Source organism: Delphinapterus leucas, chromosome 5, assembly GCF_059928025.1.
Source record: "Delphinapterus leucas isolate spDelLeu-1000000601 "Yukka" chromosome 5, BTC_Dleu_Yukka2, whole genome shotgun sequence".
NCBI lineage: Eukaryota > Metazoa > Chordata > Mammalia > Artiodactyla > Monodontidae > Delphinapterus > Delphinapterus leucas.
The window spans coordinates 52,510,090-52,526,913 of NC_143133.1; the positions used below are offsets into that span (position 1 = coordinate 52,510,090).

Sequence of the window (16,824 nt, forward strand, 5' to 3'; positions counted from 1 at the left end):
AGAATAGTGCAGCTAAGGGGGAAAAAAGTCAGAAAACACACTTCCTGATGAAATTGTAAACATTGGAGCCGTAAAGGAAACACCTTCTCAATCATGGATCCTGGGATAAGACTAAGTCAGGAGAGGAAGAAATAGTTATCTGAATTCCAATTACCTTCAGCTCCACAAAGGTGGAATCTTAAATTGATTGAGCTTTAGAGCGGGAAGGAAACTTTGGGGTTTTCTTTTCAATTTCTTCATCACTTCCTCCACATTTGAAAATAAGGAATTTCCATTTCCAACTCCTCTACATCCCACCCTCACCCTCCAACTCCCCATCACCAGCTCTCAGGAATAGCCTAGAGGTGGTGTCCCAATTCTTAGGTCTTCAAGGTAATATTAGCATACCTATTATGTAATTACCCTACAAGTCCCTGGACTTTGGGTTCTTAATTCATCAAAGGTAAGGAGGGAGAAGGTGACCCAGTAGGTCCAGCATAGGGCAAAAGACAGGAAGTGTTCATATTCTGCTATATCTGTAACTGTAAGCTAAGGAAATTTAGTTAATTTCTCTGGGCCATAGCTTCCTTAGCTATTAAGAGGGGGAGGAGTCCTATTCAGGGGTGTAAGAGCATCACATGAGATCCTGGACATGAAGTCCCTTGGATTAAGTTGGTACTCAACAATTGCAGCTATTGGGGCTTCCCTGGTGGCGCAGTGGTTGAGAATCTGCCTGCCGATGCAGGGGACACAGGTTCGTGCCCCGGTCCGGGAAGATCCCACATGCCGCAGAGTGGCTGGTCCCATGAGCCATGGCCGCTGAGCCTGCGCGTCCGGAGCCTGTGCTCTGCAACGGGAGAGGCCACAACAGTGAGAGGCCCGCGTACCGCAAAAAAAAAAAAAAAAAAAAAAAAAATTGCAGCTATTAATTTTATCTTAAAACAAGGCCAGTTCACTTCCGAAATGTTAAGAAACATCATCCTTGCCAGAAATATAATCTCAAACTTACTATGAGGCTAGAGGGTAAATCAATTGACGTAGTGATGACGATTCTCTAATTTTCTATGGAGCTTATTACTTATTTGTCCACACATGAACATTTATATCAGCATATGGCTAAGGTAAAGGTTAAGATCATATTGACTTTTAAAGCAACTAAATGAATAAAGTTAAATTTTATTCTGCTTTTTTTGTTAACAGCTTTATTGGGATATACTTCACATACCATATAATTCACCCTTTAAAGTGTACATTCAATGGTTTTTATTATATTCACAAAGTTGTGCAACAATCACCACAATCAAGTTTGGAACATTTTCATCATTCCAAAAGAAGTCCTGTATGCTTTAGCGGTCACTCACAACATACCCCTCCTAATACTCCCTAGCCCTAGGCAACCATTAATTTACTTCCTATCTTTATAATTTTGTCTATTCTAGATATTTCATATACACAGAGTGCCTTTTGTGACTTGTTTCTTTCATATAGCATGTTTTCAAGGTTTATGCATGTTATAGTATTTATCAGTACTTCATTTCTTTTTGTGGCCTAATAATATTCCATTTTATAGATATACTACATTTAATTTATCCATTCATCAGTTAATGGACATTTGGTTTGTTTCTACTTTTCAGCTGTTACAAATAATGCTTCCATGACGATTCATGTACAAGTTTTTGTTTGGACATATGTTTTCAGTTCTCTTTGGTATATACCTAGGAGAATTGCTGGGTCATATGGTAACTCTATTTTAACCTTTTGAGGAACTGTCAGACTGTCTTTCAAAATGGCTTCATCATGTTACATCCCCACCAACAGTGTACAAGTGTTTTAATTTTTCTACATCCTGGACAACGTGTCGTTATCTGTCTTCTTGATCGTTGCCATCACAGTGGGTATGAAATGGTATCTCATTGTGGTTTTGATTTGCATTTTCCTGATGTTTAATGATGTTGAATATTTTTCCAAGTGTTTATTGGCCATTTGCATGTCTTATTTGGAGAAATGTCTATTTAGCGCCTTTACTCATTTTTAAATTGGATTATTTCCCTTTTTTTATTTAGTTTTTTTTAAATTGAAGTATAGTTGATTTACAATGTTGTGCCATCTCTGCTGTGCAGCAAAGTGACTCCGTTTTATACATATATACAATCTTTTCTTTTAATATTCTTTTCCATTATGGTTTATTCTACTATTCAGTTTTAAGAATTCTTTATATATTTTAGATATTAGATCCTTATCAGATATATGATTTGCAAATATTTTCTCCCATTCTGTGGGGTGTCTTTTTCACTTTCTTCAGAGTGTGCTTTGAAGCACAAAAGTTTAATTTTAATGAAGCCCAATTTATTTATTTTTTCTTTTGTTGCTTGGGCTTTTGGTGTCATATCTAAGAAACAATTGCTAATCTAAGTTCATGAAGATCTATGCTTTCCTCTAAGTGTTTTATGGTTTTAGTTTTTACATTTAGGTCTATGATCCATTTTAAGGTAATTTTAATACATGTTGTGAAGTTTGGGGCCCAAGTTTATTATTTTCCATGTGGCTATCCAGTTGTCCCAGCACCATTTATGAAGACTACTTTTTCCCCATTGATTTGTTTTTGCACTCTTGATGGAAATCAATTGACCATAAATGTGACAGTTGGACTCTCTGGACTCTCAATTCTACACCATTGAACTATATGTCTACCTCATGCATGCACCACACAGTCTTGATTACTGAAGGCTTGTGGTGAGTTTTGAAAAGAGGAAGTGTAGCTGCTCCAGATTTTTTTTTTTTTTCAAGATTGTTTTGGCTATTCTGGGTTCCTTAAAACTTCATATGAATTTTAGGAACAACTTGTCCATTTCTGCCAAGTGGACAGTCGAAATTTTGATAGTGATGTGTTGATTCTGTAGGTCAATTTGAGGAGCGTTGCCATCTTATTAGTATTTTTCAATCCATGAACATGAATGTCTTTCCATTTATTTATTTAGACCTTTAAAAATTTCTTTAAAAAAATTTATTTCAACAACGTTTCATAGTTTTCAGAGTGTAAGAACTGCATTCCTTTTGTTAAATTTATTCTGAAGTATTTTATTCTTTTTGATGCTAATGGAATTGTCTCAATTTTATTTTTGGATTGTCCCTTGCAAATATATAGAAATACAATTGAGTTTTGAATATTGACCTTGTATCCTGCAAACTTGCTGAACTTATGTATTAATTCTAATACATTTTTAGTGGAGTGCTCAGAATTTTGTATATATAAAAGTCCCATCATCTGAAAATAGAGACACTTCTTCTTTTCTAATCTGAATGCCTTTATTTAATTTTCTTGCCAAATTACTTGGGTAGCACCTCCAGTGCAATGTTGAATAGAAATGATCCAAATGGAAATCTTTGTCTTCTTCCTGATGTTAGTGGGAAAGCATCAGTCTTTTATTTTTTAAAATGACACTGATTCTGGATTTTTCACAGATGCTTTTATCAGGTTGAGGAAGTTCCCTTCCTAGTTTGTTCAGCGTTTGCTGGAATTTTGTTGAGAATTTTTGTGTTTATATTTATTGGTTTGTAGGTTTATTTTCTTGTAATGTCTTTGGTGAATTATTTTTTAAAATAATAAACACGGGAAAAAATCCACAAGGGTATTAGGTCTTCTCCCTGCTTTGGCTACCCATTCTTAGCCACTATTACTAGTTCATACGATTGATTTATGTATATAAAATATTACCTGCTATTTAAAAATAAATCTTTTGCATTCTTAAGCATTTATATTTTTGTAAATAATTTTTAAAATTATAATCTGATACTTTGAGTATATGACACAAGATATTCTCTATCAGGTTGTAATAATAAAATAACTTAATATAGCAAAAAAGTCCAAACAAACCTCACAAGCATAAATTCCACTTCCAGAACTATAACTTGTACAAATCATGCTCTCTGAGCCTCAGCTACAACAGGAATAAAATTACCTATCTGCAGCTTTGTCCTGAGGACTGACTGAGATGATATTTGTGAGAAGGCTTGGGATGGTGTAGACTCACTCATATTTATTGTCATTTCACAAATTGCATATCACAGTATCCCTTTAAATAGAAAGGGTTCGGTTGCATGTTAGATTGGCATACTACTTTAAAAAAATCCTCTGTTTCATAAAACTGAGTACTTCTGTATGTAATCTGTTTTTCAGAAGTTATCTTTCAGTTCTTAAGTCCTTTTCTTTGGCTTAGATTCTGTGATTTGTTGCCTATTTTGGAAACTTGGAAAGTACCATGCAAATACAGATATAGCTTTGCTGGTTAAAAATAAAATACTTAGTGTTTGCTGGTGAAGGAAACTATGATGCTATGTAGGTAAAACTGCATGATGAAAATCAGATTCACATTTCATAAGAACATTTCGGGAGAGCTTTAGACTTGAAAAGTAGAAGACAGTTGTTTCTCCCAAACAGTAGTTTATAACTCTCACTGAAGTCAGAAGTAATTCTGAGGGTAGAATTTAAGCCAAGTGTTTTGAAAGCTGGGAGAAAGAAAAAAAAAAAAAGAAGCATGCATAAATTTCCAAATCTTCCCAAAGAACTTAAGTGGGAGGAGATTTGCAGTTAAGATCTTGAGAAATGTTTTTTCCACCAGTGGGATATTAGTAACACCTTAATACAATTTATTTTACCTTCCACAGAATGCTAATCATGATAGAATTTTGTTAAATAACCATTTAAGAGAAAAAAAGTTCATGTAAAACAATACCAGTTATAATATATAACACAGAGTCTTCAAAGGTTCCTTTAAATAGAGGGTTTCTCTAATGCATTTTACAAATTAAGCACATCATTATGAGACTGAGATGAAACTTTTCTGTTTTTCCTATTGCATTAAACTAAATCTGTACTCAATATTTATTGATAGCTTACTTAGAAATTATCTTATATATTTTTTCCTGCAGTAATTTCACAAGATTTCATTTTTAAACTCCCCTTGTTGACATGACAATTAAAATTTTTTTAATTAATTAAAATAAAAAATATTGACATACTGACATCATGGCTGTTTTAAAAGTGACAATGTACAATTTTGATTATGATGTTCAAGGGGATTCTCCATTGTCTTTGATAGCTGTCCTTGACAGAGTTTGGTTTTTCACAAGATAGGAATTGTTTGATATCTTTCACTATTTGTCAGTGGTTGAATAGACTGGTTCCAAAGTTGATCTTCTTAGTTCTTAGTCTATTTTGGACAAGGATGCTAGCCACAAAGGTCATAACTGCAAGTTGATGCTTATCATTACACTATCTCTGACACAAAACAACACAGATGCAAAGGGTAAAACCTTTCTGGTAGGCTTTCTTTGAAAAACTGATAAAGGTCATTTGCGCCCCAGGTTAACAGTAACATGGGCCAGAGGAGAAAATTTAGGGATCTTTGTCTGTTCTATTGATTTGCTATAAAACCATACTCAAATTTTTACAAATAAATGTGCCAACCAAAAATAAATACAATAAACTTATTTAAAGATAATTCTTGCCATTTAATTATCTATGTCATTATCTGATTTGATCTGTGTAACAAATCTCTAAGGCAGGGAGTCCTAGTCCATCTAATAGAAAAGAAAACAGCATTGGCATGGGTGGTACAATTTCCTAAAGCAGCAGCATTTACTGAGTACTTACTATGTACCCAGTTATTTCATGTAATATCTCAAATAATTTTCAAAATGACTGTAAGCCATAGGTTTTACATTCCCCATTTGCACATGAGGAAATATTAGCTTGCCCAAAGTTAGCCAGCTGTCTAGTGGTGGATGTAGGACTCAATGGGAGAGCTGGTCCAATGCTTTTTCCTTTATACCCCAGCTGTTTTGTTAATTATGAGTGTTCAACACTGACCCAACACAGAACCAAAAACCACAATATATGATACATGACAAAGGGGAACGTTAAGAAAATGAAAACTCAAATGTATTCTTTTATAAACAGATAACTGGAATTTTACAACTCATACGCTGTTTTCATTGATTGCATAGATAGTGTTAACTGGCTTTATCTTGTTTATAGCATAGAAAGAACAAGATGTATCAATCACACATGGAAACATTTTCTTTCAATTACCTGAGCAACAACTTTTGACAGATTATTCACCTTGTACACATTCTCACCAAAGGTACATTTGATTCCATTCGCATTCTACATCATTAGAGTAAATGGCACATTCTTTTTCTTGTTTCACCTTTTTAAAAAAATATATTTTATTGTTACGTTGCGTATGTTTTTAATTTTTTATTTTATTTTATTTATTTATTTGGTTGTGCTGGGTCTTAGTTGCGGCAGGTGGGCTCCTTAGCTGCAGCTCCAGGGCTCCTTAGTTGCAGCTCACCAGCTGCTTGTTGCTGCATGTGGGCTCCTTAGTTGTGGCATGCAAACTCGTAGTTGTGGCATGTATGTGGGATCTAGTTCCCTGACCACTGATCAAACCCGGGCCCCCTGCATTGGGAGCTCAGAGTCTTAGCCACCGTGCCACCAGGGAAGTCCCCTGTTTCACCTTCTTGAACTGCTGCACATGTTAAGCTTTGTTTTACTTGGACCTAAAAAAAAAAAAAAAAGAAAGACAAAAAAAAGAAAATAAATCAAATTCCCAGGGCCAAAGAATCCTGTTTAAAATCAAACGCAATTGGAAAGCAAAGGGTGAATATTTATTTTTGTTTCTCAAGTTCTCCTAAAGCCCACTCTGTGACTTACTTTCAATGTTCTCTTTCTTTCTTTTAATCCTAGAATTAGAGCTTGTTTTCCTTATAGAATCACATAGTCTTTATGGAATCCTTCTTGACACTTTTTCAATCTTCTATACATTTTATTAATTTTAATTAACACACAGTAGAAAATGATAGGGATACTTTTATTAAAAAAGGGAGGTATTAGGATGAATGAAAACCATGAGTTAAGAGACTTCTGTGGAGTAAAAGGCTCCTAATTTCTAACGTGAGCTATCAGTAAGGTTTTCTTAGGCACACAACCACCTCACAATCTGATCAAATCAAGCCCTGCTCTTGTCGGCCATCTACAGCAGGTTTCCTAACCTTTTTGGCCACTTGAATCTCTTAGAAATTAAATAATAATAATGATATTGCCATTTCTGAATGGGTATGATAAAGAAATGAATCAACATCAATCTGGATAAAATCATCACTATGTTTGGCTATTTTAACATTGATTGTTGAAGCATTAAAGACATTTTGACATGCTTTGCAAGAATTTTCATGGGATAAAGACAACTTACGGATTTATTAAGTAAAAATAATAATGATAAAAATGAACACTACTATAGCAATTATGTTACAGGTATCATTCTATGTGCTTTAGACAGAATAAACACGTTGAATCCTCATGACAACCCTATGAATTAGCTGCTATTTTCTCCATTGTATACGTGAGGAAACAGGCACTGACAGGTTGAATAACTGGTCTAAGGTCTTACAGTTGGAACCATGCAATGTGATGCTGGAACCCGTGTTCTCCATCATGGGGCTGCCTAGTATTCAATAAAATTTTCAATATTTTAGTGTGTCTCATTAATATGAGTTGGTGTAACTTAACTTTAGAATGAAAGCAATGTTGAAACATGCCGCTGTGTTTAAACCACCACAGCGAAACGTGATCCCATCACAAGTGTGCTGATCCCACTGCCACTATCTGCTCCACATGTCTATTGGATATACACGGAGGGGCCCCCTCTCACATCCGTGGATATACACGGAGGGGCCTCCTCTCACATCCGTGGATATACACGGAGGGGCCTCCTCTCACATCCGTGGATATACACGGAGGGGCCTCCTCTCACATCCGTGGATATACACGGAGGGGCCCCCTCTCACATCCGTGGATATACACGGAGGGGCCCCCTCTCACATCCGTGGATATACACGGAGGGGCCCCCTCTCACATCCGTGGATATACACGGAGGGGCCCCCTCTCACATCCGTGGATATACACGGAGGGGCCTCCTCTCACATCCGTGGATATACACGGAGGGGCCCCCTCTCACATCCGTGGATATACACGGAGGGGCCCCCTCTCACATCCGTGGATATACACGGAGGGGCCCCCTCTCACATCCGTGGATATACACGGAGGGGCCCCCTCTCACATCCGTGGATATACACGGAGGGGCCCCCTCTCACATCCGTGGATATACACGGAGGGGCCTCCTCTCACATCCGTGGATATACACGGAGGGGCCCCCTCTCACATCCGTGGATATACACGGAGGGGCCCCCTCTCACATCCGTGGATATACACGGAGGGGCCCCCTCTCACATCCGTGGATATACACGGAGGGGCCCCCTCTCACATCCGTGGATATACACGGAGGGGCCCCCTCTCACATCCGTGGATATACACGGAGGGGCCCCCTCTCACATCCGTGGATATACACGGAGGGGCCCCCTCTCACATCCGTGGATATACACGGAGGGGCCCCCTCTCACATCCGTGGATATACACGGAGGGGCCCCCTCTCACATCCGTGGATATACACGGAGGGGCCCCCTCTCACATCCGTGGATATACACGGAGGGGCCCCCTCTCACATCCGTGGATATACACGGAGGGGCCTCCTCTCACATCCGTGGATATACACGGAGGGGCCTCCTCTCACATCCGTGGATATACACGGAGGGGCCTCCTCTCACATCCGTGGATATACACGGAGGGGCCTCCTCTCACATCCGTGGATATACACGGAGGGGCCTCCTCTCACATCCGTGGATATACACGGAGGGGCCTCCTCTCACATCCGTGGATATACACGGAGGGGCCTCCTCTCACATCCGTGGATATACACGGAGGGGCCTCCTCTCACATCCGTGGATATACACGGAGGGGCCTCCTCTCACATCCGTGGATATACACGGAGGGGCCTCCTCTCACATCCGTGGATATACACGGAGGGGCCTCCTCTCACATCCGTGGATATACACGGAGGGGCCTCCTCTCACATCCGTGGATATACACGGAGGGGCCCCCTCTCACATCCGTGGATATACACGGAGGGGCCTCCTCTCACATCCGTGGATATACACGGAGGGGCCTCCTCTCACATCCGTGGATATACACGGAGGGGCCTCCTCTCACATCCGTGGATATACACGGAGGGGCCTCCTCTCACATCCGTGGATATACACGGAGGGGCCCCCTCTCACATCCGTGGATATACACGGAGGGGCCTCCTCTCACATCCGTGGATATACACGGAGGGGCCTCCTCTCACATCCGTGGATATACACGGAGGGGCCCCCTCTCACATCCGTGGATATACACGGAGGGGCCCCCTCTCACATCCGTGGATATACACGGAGGGGCCCCCTCTCACATCCGTGGATATACACGGAGGGGCCCCCTCTCACATCCGTGGATATACACGGAGGGGCCCCCTCTCACATCCGTGGATATACACGGAGGGGCCCCCTCTCACATCCGTGGATATACACGGAGGGGCCCCCTCTCACATCCGTGGATATACACGGAGGGGCCCCCTCTCACATCCGTGGATATACACGGAGGGGCCCCCTCTCACATCCGTGGATATACACGGAGGGGCCCCCTCTCACATCCGTGGATATACACGGAGGGGCCCCCTCTCACATCCGTGGATATACACGGAGGGGCCCCCTCTCACATCCGTGGATATACACGGAGGGGCCCCCTCTCACATCCGTGGATATACACGGAGGGGCCCCCTCTCACATCCGTGGATATACACGGAGGGGCCTCCTCTCACATCCGTGGATATACACGGAGGGGCCTCCTCTCACATCCGTGGATATACACGGAGGGGCCCCCTCTCACATCCGTGGATATACACGGAGGGGCCTCCTCTCACATCCGTGGATATACACGGAGGGGCCCCCTCTCACATCCGTGGATATACACGGAGGGGCCCCCTCTCACATCCGTGGATATACACGGAGGGGCCCCCTCTCACATCCGTGGATATACACGGAGGGGCCTCCTCTCACATCCGTGGATATACACGGAGGGGCCCCCTCTCACATCCGTGGATATACACGGAGGGGCCCCCTCTCACATCCGTGGATATACACGGAGGGGCCCCCTCTCACATCCGTGGATATACACGGAGGGGCCCCCTCTCACATCCGTGGATATACACGGAGGGGCCCCCTCTCACATCCGTGGATATACACGGAGGGGCCCCCTCTCACATCCGTGGATATACACGGAGGGGCCCCCTCTCACATCCGTGGATATACACGGAGGGGCCCCCTCTCACATCCGTGGATATACACGGAGGGGCCCCCTCTCACATCCGTGGATATACACGGAGGGGCCCCCTCTCACATCCGTGGATATACACGGAGGGGCCCCCTCTCACATCCGTGGATATACACGGAGGGGCCTCCTCTCACATCCGTGGATATACACGGAGGGGCCCCCTCTCACATCCGTGGATATACACGGAGGGGCCCCCTCTCACATCCGTGGATATACACGGAGGGGCCCCCTCTCACATCCGTGGATATACACGGAGGGGCCCCCTCTCACATCCGTGGATATACACGGAGGGGCCCCCTCTCACATCCGTGGATATACACGGAGGGGCCCCCTCTCACATCCGTGGATATACACGGAGGGGCCCCCTCTCACATCCGTGGATATACACGGAGGGGCCCCCTCTCACATCCGTGGATATACACGGAGGGGCCCCCTCTCACATCCGTGGATATACACGGAGGGGCCCCCTCTCACATCCGTGGATATACACGGAGGGGCCCCCTCTCACATCCGTGGATATACACGGAGGGGCCCCCTCTCACATCCGTGGATATACACGGAGGGGCCCCCTCTCACATCCGTGGATATACACGGAGGGGCCCCCTCTCACATCCGTGGATATACACGGAGGGGCCCCCTCTCACATCCGTGGATATACACGGAGGGGCCCCCTCTCACATCCGTGGATATACACGGAGGGGCCCCCTCTCACATCCGTGGATATACACGGAGGGGCCCCCTCTCACATCCGTGGATATACACGGAGGGGCCCCCTCTCACATCCGTGGATATACACGGAGGGGCCTCCTCTCACATCCGTGGATATACACGGAGGGGCCTCCTCTCACATCCGTGGATATACACGGAGGGGCCTCCTCTCACATCCGTGGATATACACGGAGGGGCCTCCTCTCACATCCGTGGATATACACGGAGGGGCCTCCTCTCACATCCGTGGATATACACGGAGGGGCCTCCTCTCACATCCGTGGATATACACGGAGGGGCCTCCTCTCACATCCGTGGATATACACGGAGGGGCCTCCTCTCATATACGTGGATATACACGGAGGGGCCTCCGAACTTATTCCTCTTAGTAGTTAAATATTTCATTTATTGTTTTAACAAAGAAACTATACACCATTGGCCCCTTTAATGTGAAACTCCTGAAGAAAGAGTACACCAAACTCCTACAACAAAGATTCAAAGCTTGGTTCATGGATAATTTGCATCAGAATCCCTGACCAGCCTGCTAGAAAAGCCTATTCCTGGGATTCAGCCCAGATTTACTCATGTTAAGTCTTAGGGAGTGGGCCCGCCAACTTTTGAGGACCACCCTTCTACCAGGTCCTTCTTGTGACCCTGCCTACGCTGCCTACCCCCGCTTCTACATGTACCACCTGGAGTTCCCCTGAATACAAGATGCTGTTTCACACCTCAGAGCCTGAACATGCTATTTCCTGTGCTTCTTATGCTTCCTCCTCTTATTGTCTTCTGAACTCCCACTCCACTAAGATTTAGTTCAAAAGTCATCTCTTCAAGGTTTCCCTGGGCCCATCAGGCAAGAGTTAGGTGCTTTTTCCACTGTACCCCAATGCCATTAAACTCATGCCTCTACCCTAGAATTATCCTGCAGCTGGTCTGTGTACTCTGCTGGCCGGGAGCGGGGGGGGTCCCCTGAGGTCTCTGCACTACCTATCCTTTGTAAACTACCAAAGATCATGCCTGACATAGAGTAATAGGGACTCTGAACTTGCTGCTTGAATGGACTGAGTTCAGCGTTACCAAATGATTGGGGTGAAGTCCTGACAGTTCTGCAGTTCTTAATTCTATTGAGACGGTACATCAAGTACATGACTTCTATTAGAAAATAATTTTTTAGCAGGTGGGAAAAAGGAAACACTTTGGTCATTTTTTTCTTCTTGCACATTTATTCCTTTTCTTTCTTTCCCCCCTTTTAATTAAAATGTTTTAAATTTTGAACAGGCAGTACATGTGCTTGGTACAAAATTCAAAGGATCCAAGATAAGCCACCTCTTCACCTATATCCTCCAACAATTGAGTCCCTCACAGTGAACCAGTCACTGTTACAGTTTCTCCTGTGTACTTCCAGAACCCTTTTAGATACATATAGGCAAATAAGTATACCTTTATCTATCAGTAGTTTGCACCTTTTTTTAAAAAAAAATATTTATTTATTTGGTTGCACCAGGTCTTAGTTGCAGCAGGCAGGGTCCTTAGTTGCAGTACGTGGGCTCCTTAGTTGTGGCTTGTGAACTCTTAGTTGTGGCATGCGAACTCTTAGTTGCAGCATTCATATGGGGTCTAGTTCCTTGACCAGGGATCGAACCCAGGCCCCCTGCATTGGGAGTGTGGAGTCTTATCCACTGCACCACCAGGGAAGTCCCTTGCACCTTGTTTTTTTAAACTTTGTGATCCTTCCACATAAGCACATAAAAAGCAGCCTCTGCTTATTAACAGATGCATACTATTCAATTCTATGAATATATCAGGGTGGTTTTCTTTTTTTAATTTAATTAAATTAATTAATTTATTTTTGGCTGCATTGGGTCTTCATTGCTGTGCAAGGGCTTTTCTCTAGTTGTGGTGAGCGGGGGCAACTCTTCGTTGTGGTGCGTGGGCTTCTCACTGTGGTGGGTTCTCTTGTTGCAGAGCACAGGCTGTAGGCGCGTGCGCTTCAGCAGTTGTGACATGTGGGCTCAGTAGTTGTGGCTCACGGGCTCTAGAGCGCAGGCTCAGTAGTTGTGGTGCACAGGCTTAGTTGCTCCGCGGCATGTGGGATCTTCCTGGACCAGGGCTCAAACCCGTGTCCCCTGCATTGGCAGGAGGATTCTTAACCACTGTGCCACGATGGAAGCCTGGTGGTTTTCTTTTAATAAGACATCTCTTCATCGACATTTAGGTTGTTATCAGTATTCTCTACTATCAATAATGCTACAATATATGTACAGGTTGTTTCACACACTATGAGTTTATTTGTAGGATAGATGTCTGGAAACGGAATTGTAGGATTAACAGGTAGTGATAAGTTTTATCACAATGGTTTTCATAAAGATTATACACGTTTTCACTCCATTAGCAACACATGAGAATACCTGTTTCTTTATATTCTGCCAATAGTGTTTTGTTTCCTGAGGTTCTAGGATGGAGAGTAAAGGAAACCCTTCAAGTTAAGTATAGGTTCATCTACTGGTCTAACTCAGGAGTAAGAATATTTTTTGCAAAAAGTCAACACAGGTGTTTGATTTGTAGGCTCATTTCTCCTCTCCAGGCAAGCTGGCATTGGGATATTCATTACTGGTCTAACCTCGGTATTGTTCTGAACCCTAGAAGGCTTAGTGAGTCTTCAGAATCATTTCTACTCTGTTCTAGAAGTGGAAGACATCCCATTCATTCTACAAGTACTTACTGAGCGTATATCCTGCACCAGGCATTGTTCTGGTGGCTGAGGCATGAACAATGAACAAAATAGAAGTCTCTGCCCTCATTAAGATTGCATTATAATGGGGGGAGGCAGAGAGTAAACACAATACACAGATATGATATATGGTATGTTAGTTTACGATAAGTGCCATGGGAAAAATGAAGGAGGGAACGGGGTATGAGGAGTTACTTTCGTGAAGGGCGGTCAGGGAAGGCCTTGCTGAGAAGGTGACATTTAAGCAAAGACCTGAAAGCAGTGAAGGAAGGATCTGTAAGGCATCTGGGGGAAAGAGCAAAGGTAGGAGTTGAGGGGGTGCCTGGTATGTCCTAGGAACAGCAAGGAAAGCTGCTGCTTAGGGCTCAGTGAGCAAGGGGAAGAGGTGAGATCAAGGAGTTCAGGAGGTCTGGGCGGCAGGCCTCATAGGAAAATAGGAAAACCACTGGAGGGTTCTAGAGGGTTACTCTGAATGCTCTACTAAGAACAAACTGAGGGAAGGCAATAATGGATGAAGGCAGAATGAGTTAGGAGACTTCCTGAAAACCAGGTGAGAAATGAGATGGGTTAGGCTGGGCTGGTTGCCATGGAGGTGTGGATGTGTTTGGACTGTGGGTCAGTTTTGATGGTGGACCCAGCAAGATTTTGTTAGATTGGATGTTGGATGTGAGACAGAAAGGCGGTGAGAATGATTCCAAGGTTCTTGGCTTAAATAAGGGGAAGAATGGAATTATTTACTGGGATGGGGAAAGAACGCAGGTAGAGCAGGTATTAGGGTGAAGGTGAGTTGTGATCTGACTTGTGGTTACCATGACTCTCTGTGGCTGGGGCTCTAAGATGGCCATGGTTCCAGATGCAATTAATGGCCTAGAGAAGGCCATGACTGAAATGCCTTCTTGGCATGAAGGCTCAAAGGAATGTGTGCCCATGGTCATCATTCTCCTCCTGGTGCTAGCCTATTCCAAATCAGCCTTGCAGTGAGATACTGCATTAAATGTTCTTGCATCTTCTTTTTGTGAAATACTTAATCAAAGGGATATGCAAATGCACGCGCACACACACACAACTAACCTTGAAAACAACTAAAAAACTTGATTTCTTGTCCACTACATAACTAGCAGAACATGAACCCTTATTAAAGGACTCACTGTTCTCCGAAAATAAAAAACTCAATTCAACTCTACATTTGTGGGTCTACGATGTCATCAAGACACCAGTTCCTAGACAATGCCAGGCTAGGCTGGTTACAGAAACCACACCAAGGCAATCTGAAATGTGCCTGGTTGAAGAATGCAAACCGGAATTCACTGGACAAATAAATAAACCAAGAAGGAATGCACTTAAAACAGCTGTCACTAAAGCATCTGATGGAACAATACCTAAAATTTGGAATGAATATTTCAACAAACACATATAAAGGTGAAGGAAAGCAAAACCAGTATTTTAAGTTAAATTAGGGGAAAGGAAAAAAAAAACAAAAAAACCCCGCAGAAACTGATATATACGGATTACTTCAAAAGGCTAAAAAGAGATTAAGGGGGAGAAATTAAAAAAATGTGTCCGAGTGGGAGGCGGAATCTATGCAAGTCTACAACGCAAGAGCGCACAGAGCACAATTTTTTCCCTACCCAACTCGCGAGACCAGCGGGTACCTCAGAAAGAAAACAACCATTCGCTAGAAGAGAGTAGCTAAGGGAATCCAAACTTGTCTTAAAGCAAGTAAAGTGGTGGCCAGACTGGGTGACTCAGAGGCATGACTCAAACCCGACACTGGGGGCCATCAGCTCCCGGAGGCCGGGGGAGCGGCGTCGAAAACATTTTAGGAAAGTACCAGGCGCGTGGAGGGCGACACGAAACCTCCCCGGGGACTGGCCTGGGGCTCCTCCTGCCCTAGAGTCTGACCTCTTACCATCCACACCAGGAGGAGTTTCTGATCTCCAGGCTTCCCCTTTTTCTTTCATAAGCTGCCTCTCCACCACCCCCATTTTCCTTCCACAAAGCGTCACGCAGCGTGTGTGTGCGAGACGTCGGGCCCCTCCCAGAAGCCCTCCTCCCCCCGCCCCGCGCTCCCAGCCACGCGCACCCCTCCAGCCCGCCCCCGCGCCTCCTCTAAGAGCCGCTCCCTTCCCACCCCGCCCGCGCCCGCCGCCCGGGCACGCGCGGCACGAACAGCGCCGGGAGCTGCTGTAGACAAACACCTGTCCCTCCTGGGCTCCGCGAGATTTGGAGCGAAAGCATAGGCAACAGTGGGAGGGTTCTCGCGAGGTTTAAGAAATTTCCCACGGCCCGTGTTGTGTCTGAATCGAGTAGTGGAAGGCGGTGGGAAGGAGGTGTAGCGTGAGACTGGGCTGCCCGCATTGGGCACATGCGCAGTGCCGCTCCCTGGTGCCGCGCCAATCCTGCAGCGCCTTCAGCAGGTTTCGGGCTCTGGATTCCAGTTCTCCGGGTTTTGGGACTCCCTGCGGGAGGCAGTGCTGGATCTGGGAATCTCTAGGAATTGAAAGGGCAAGGGTGGGGGGAAGAAAGGGGTGCTGCAGGTAAGGAGAAAGAGGTAGGGCTCGGGTCCTGCACCTTTCTAGTAAGTGCCCAGACGGGCCAAGTTTGCTCGGGGGCTTCCAGGTTTAGATTGTCTGAGATGCACTTCGGGCAACGAGCAGCGTCCTCGACTGTGCCAGGCCCACGGGAGGACCTTGTCAGTCTGTCCCCGTATACATCTGGGTTCACACAAGTCTGGGGGCTGCGATGAGGTCCTAGGGAGATTTACACGACAGGCAGCTCTCTGCCCAAGCAAAACCTTTGGCTTGAGTGCGGGGTGGGGGAGGGGTGGCTTTCAATTACAACGCAGTTTTCGCTTCTGGAGAAAGCTTCTCGGTGCTCTGGCGTGTGTATGCGAAGTGGACACAGTAGGGGTGTCTTTGCCAGAGGCCTTGGCCTGACCTCATTTCACACCCAAGGAGAAGAAAGCTAAGGCTCTAATAGAGCTCAACTGCAAAAGTTGTTCATTTACAGAGTTCTGGAGGGTCGGACCACGATGTAATATTGGCTGTCTCTCTGTTAGCAAGGGGGTCGAATGAACTAAGATAGTTCTTGGTATGTCACTCGTCCGAACACCAGGCATCTTTGTAGCTCCAGCACCTAA

At 44.4% G+C, this 16,824-nt stretch overlaps 1 protein-coding gene across 2 annotated transcripts in view; it reads left to right on the forward strand.

The window, feature by feature from the left end:
• Positions 1 to 16,824, forward strand: part of LOC111170864 (recombining binding protein suppressor of hairless) — a 236,837-nt gene that overhangs the window by 102,436 nt on the left and 117,577 nt on the right. The gene's annotated exons all lie outside the window — the stretch shown is intronic.